Genomic DNA, 5,703 nt, shown 5'->3' with positions numbered 1-5,703 from the left:
AACCCAAGGGCCAAGGTGTACCGAAAGATGGTTATAAATTATTTACGATACTGTCGGCGGAGCGAAATATGTGCAAAGTTTCCGCATTTCCCGCCCGAAACTTTCCGATCCGTTTTTCCGTCCTCGGCTCCGAGGGGGGCACCGGGATTGTGGGTGGAATTCGCGGGCGAGGTGTGGGTCTGTCTCGGCGGGAAAGGAACCCGATAAGAACGCGTTTCGAGAACGGCGGTGGCTGCTGCTGTTGCTGCTGTTGGGAAAGTTAATCGTTTCCATTTTCCGTTCATTGGTTTTTCCCCCACCCACCACCCAGCCCACCCCCCTCCCAGGGAAGGTGTGTGCCGTTATCCCTTTGTTTTGCTCGCCCGGTGGCCATAAGCGGGCGGTGGTTTTTCTTTATCCGGACGGGCACGAAAATAGCGAAATTAAGGCGCTTGGCCTCGGGCAACCGAACGGAGTTTTCCCACCGTTTGGTTCGGGATATTAATCTCCCTTCTCGCGGGTGGAGGATGAGGGAGGGGGAAGAGGGCGTTTGATTGTGCGTTTTTTGGCCACCCCTCGAGCCTGGGGCTTGTGTCGGTGCGGTTGATCGGCGTGTTTTCGAGGAAATTTGACGCGACTGATTACCGGCTGAAGCGATACAGTCAAAACAACTTCGAACACTTCCCGCAGGGTTCGAGTTGTATGTTTGTGTGTGTGTGTGTGTACGTTTTTGGAAAAAAAAACAGACCCTGCCATCATTATTTTCCCACTGAAGGAAAAAGGCATCGTAAAAGACGTGAGCTTGAACCGCTTGGCATAAATTTGATTCATCATTATCGTGAACCGGTTGAAAACTAACCGGTAAGTGGCAACCGTGGCTCCGTTTCCGGTTTAGCTGACGGAGGGTAATAACGTTGTCGGGTTGCGCCTTGAATCGAAACGGCGCATGGAAATTATCGTCATTTGTGTCCGATAAATTCCTCCAACCGACGACGATTATGAATTTCATTAAACTCACGTAACAATCAAACTTCCGTGGAGGTCCTTGCGAGGCTGATTGACTGGATCACTCACACACACACCCATAATCACCCCCAGGGCCATTGTGGCACTTATCTGCCACTCGTGGCGCAATCGAAACGAACGCAATTTTGATAATTATTCACTTCACTGCGCCGCAATTACGCTTCGAAGTTTTTTAAACTAATTTTCGCACCCATAATTCGGGCCGGGCTTTAAATCCATTCCTGTTCGCACACCACGCGAACCGCGTGGACGAGCTTTTCATGCAAATGAAACACCACCACCACCATCACGACCAATACGTCCCGAAAATTAGTATGCCGCAGCTCACATCCTTGCCTGCCAGTCCACCGTCACTCCGGCTCCACGGGGTACCGGTTCAGATAAACTTTTCGATAATTGGAAAGTTCCCTTATCCGGAAATTACATCACATGGGCGTGAGTTCGGGCCCCGGCGTCCTGGCCCGATAGGACCCGGTCCGATAGGGCGGAACATCAAACCGAAATAGTGGAGGCCCCCAACAGCCCCCGCTTGACATGCAAATATTGACATCATTTTGCCTTTTCACTGGCGACATGTCGCTCTCAAGTCGGGCGCCGGCAGCACTCTCGAGGCTCCTTTGCCGGGGCAAAAAGTTCAATCACGTTCGAGTGGGTGCTTCCGGAAGTATTTGTTAAAAAATGAAATAAAATAAATTGAGTTCCGACCGAGCGACTGATGGGAGCGTACGGCGAACGGCGTGCCGAATTGATCAAAAGTCATGCACGAGGGGTGGCCACCGGTGGGTAGGGCTTAGGGCGCACGGGGTGGGAGGGAGGAGGGGTGGATATTATCGATTCCGTTTGCGTTCGTTACTGTCGGTTTGTTTATTAGAGTAAATGCAGCGAGTGCCGTGCCATTTTGCCCATATAGCTTTTTTTTTTCATCAACAAGCAGGCGTTGAAGTAAAATCGTTCTGTTTACCGTACCTGGTTTGTGTCTCGACCTCGTGTTGGGAATGATAATACAGGGCTTTTTTATAATAAAAGTTGCACGAAAGCAAACACCATTGTCCAGTAACGACAGCTTAAAGTTTTTAACAGATTTTCTCCATTCTGATAAGCATTACTGAGGGACAAACATTTCCAAAAAAAAACGATGGGAAACGAGCATACGAGTTCAACCCACCTGGGCATAGGAGAGACCTTTCGCAAAAGACCATAGCTTCGGTTGTGGTGCCGATGCAACAACGACAACGAATAGGCAATTTATTTCACATTAAAGCACCCCTAGCCGGTTCTGGTTTCCTCTCACCAACCCATCCTCGCCTCCCACGTTCACAGATTAACGCGAGATTTGAAAAACGGACCGTGTGTTTTCCCATCCACGATCCAGCGCCCTGATCGTACGTGCGCCTCGAACCTACTGACCTGGAAAAGCGATAGCCCACTACCGGGAGCTAGGGCACTGATTTTACCCTGTCCACCGGCGCCATTGTCCGTTCGAGGCCGTGCGGTTGGCGACCGCGACCGACGACAATAAGCCCACGAGGACGGTGCAACGGTGCAGCGAACGCGCAACAAGATAAACTCATCCACTGCGGCCTCGCCAGTCCTTCGGCTTCGGTACGAGGTTGATTGTAAAATTAACTCGTTTCCGTGCCGTGGCCGGAGGATGATGGTGGGATGTCCCTTCCGGCCGCCACCGGTAGCACCCGCAGCATAGATGTTGAAAGGGAATTTATGCTGAGCCGCTATCGAAATCGAATCAACGTCGCGGTGCGGTGGTCCAACGGGGTTTGGGCTTCGGTGAATTGTTTTGTAGTAATTATATGGATTATGCTTCAAGCGAGGGCTCACCGGAGGGATTATTCATCTACCCAGCGACGGGGTGGGCAGATTTTTCCATGTCAGATGCACTTTTCGTCTCTCTTTCTCTCAGGCTCTCGTGTGAGTGATGTTATCACATTTTTGTCATTTAAATATTGCCTTTGTGTCGGCGAAACAGGTTTTTGCTATCACATCCCACGTGTGTGTGTGTGTGTGTGTTTGTTTATGAAACTCCCTCCCAAGGGGGTGGTGGAAATATATTTTTCCGCTTTTCAAGCACCCAGAATTCCACACGTGCAGAATCATAGCGATGCGAGAAGTACACTGGGCATATGAATCATATCTCTCTCTACGCTTGCTCGGTTATCAGATTGGGAGATTTAACCGGAAACAAAACAAACACCTACCCACACACACACACACACACGCTCACTTTGTCATACAAAACCAAAAAGAAAATCAACAACTTTCAACGCTCCACGGCAATTCGTTGTTGCCAAATTGTTCAACTTCGCGCACCTCGCTCAAAGAAAGAGTGCAACTGCGCCAAAAATGGTTTACACATGCTCCAGCCGAAGTGGAGGCGATGGAAAACTCCAAGCTTTTCGTTCCAAAACCTCGCACCCAATTCCCGGAAGTGCGGGAGTGGTGAAAATTATTCACTCCCCTTCACCTCCAACCCCCGAAAAGGGGCCAAATCCAGTCCGTTCCCGGTTGGGGACACCGGATGGTCCCCTGGAAAATGATAAAATATACCCGGCATTAATCTTTGCACGCTTCTTTGCGTCGCTCGCGCCTCGGGGTTTCGGTCACGCGGTGCAACTTTGGGAAGGGTAGATGGAGGGACAAGAGTTTAAAATTGTACCATAAATCGTGTGGCATGTTCATTTTTCCTTTTCATGTGCAGCCCCTTTTTTTTGTCGTTGCTATCCCGCGTCATTCGCTCGAATTCCGAGGTTCGGCGACCATGTTTTATGGTTACCGCGGCGCGACCCACGTGTGCCGGTCACGCAAAGTGGGATTTAACGGTGGTGGGAAAGCCTTCCCTAGCCATCCTTCCATCCACCCCCTCGCCTTCTGCCACCCCCAGGGGACCGGCGGCCGGTGGCAGGTTTTGGTGTGACGGACATCATCACCGCGGTGTCGGTTGTGGTGGTGATGGAACGATTTGACGCCTGGGTTGGGCTCGTCGTTTATCCCACGCTGTTTATTAACTTTGAAGCTTTCTATGTATGCATGCGCGTGTGTGTGTGTTCCCGTATGTATGTGAGCACTCAACGCTAAAGTTCCCTTGGCCGTAATTCTTTTTGGGCGAATTTTTGCCGAAACGTTTGGATAAATATTTCAGCTTACTTTTGGCCGTTTTGGTTTGTGTGTTCCCTCGAGGACGGGATTCATTTATTGTGGTACAAAATCCACTTGGCGTGGTGCAAAAGGGGACACAGCTAACGGCTAGGCGTGCCGAGAACGCAACGCAAATGCAATATGCAGCAGCAAAACGGTGCAATGTGACCGGCAAAGCTGTGACAGTATGTCACCGCCATTTCGTGAAGCGGGAACGTGACATTTATGACGCATTCCGATGGCGAACGGGCCCCAAAAGGTTCTGCTGCCGGCGAGTTAAGCAGATTAAAGCGCAGCCCGAAGAAGGCATTCGGACCAACTTTCCGAGCTTTACGGATGCAGCAGAAACTGACTCATATCCTGCCATGGTGTTTTTTGTTCATTACAAAAGAGAACGGAATGGAATACTAAAGCTGTGGTTTTTGGACACACTAATCTCTCTCACTGGGTGGCCTAAGTGCATCGTTGGGTGTTTCAAAGGCGTGTTATCGTTTTTACTGCACGCCTTTCCGAATGTCGCATTTGCCAGAGGTGCACCGAGACAAAGAAGCTACACAGACCTCGTAAAGGGTGGTATGAATTTGCTTTTCTATCCCTGGTGTCCTATTCTGGCCTACATGCTATCGCGAGTAAAAGCATATTCCAAACCAATCTGCTTCAGGTGCGCCAACAGAAAATCCAGCTACAGCACAGGCTGTAGTAAAAAATCGGCCTTTGTGAAATTTAACTGTGCTTCAAAAAAACGGCTCATTAATATTTAATCCCTACAAAATTGTGATGCAAACATTATAATTAAAGTTTACTTCACATTTCCACTCACTGCCGTAAGCTACTTGGGTTCCTAAAAAGGCGTATGCATTCTACGCGCCATAACCGTTCGTTTCAACACCGTCCAACATATTTCAGGTCGAAATATTACCCTTCACAATCAGAACTAGCCACCAGCCAGCCGTCATCTAGATAACCCCAAACATTAAACCCACTCTAGCGGCTTGCTATCGGGAATAGACGAAAATAGGCAAGCATCCATGACAAGAAGTGAAAGCAACGCGATCCGATCGATCCGAATGTTCCACCCCTGCTGGGTAGGGCATTGGTGACGCGTCACTCCGTGCCTTCAACCCCTCGCACACAGCGCCACGGTTGGGACATTATGCAAATGGTTCTAATTATTTGATTTCCAAACAGGAAACTTTTCCCGTTAGCCAACCCGTAGGGCTATCTGTTTCCTCCCGGACGTTCAAAACGGTGGCCAACCGCCTGGCAGTCCATCGTTGATGTAGCCACCGTTGTTTGAGCACCATTGTTATGCGATGGTGAAGAGCGCGTGGGAATGGTTTCACTCCTATCCACCGTTAGGGTGGAAAACGGGGGTGAGCAAAAAGTTGAAGAGCAACGAACGCCACGGAAAAAAGTTTAGTACGGAGCGATTTTGAAGAACTGCCGCTACCTTTTGGAGCTTTTCAGGAGCCTCTTGACCAACCCTCGGAGAAACCAAATCGGTGATGTGATGGGGGTGGAGAATATCATGCTCGAAACTGAAGCAGA

This window comes from Anopheles nili, chromosome 3 (genome assembly GCF_943737925.1).
Source record: "Anopheles nili chromosome 3, idAnoNiliSN_F5_01, whole genome shotgun sequence".
NCBI lineage: Eukaryota > Metazoa > Arthropoda > Insecta > Diptera > Culicidae > Anopheles > Anopheles nili.
Note: the sequence above shows the minus strand (reverse complement) of the source record.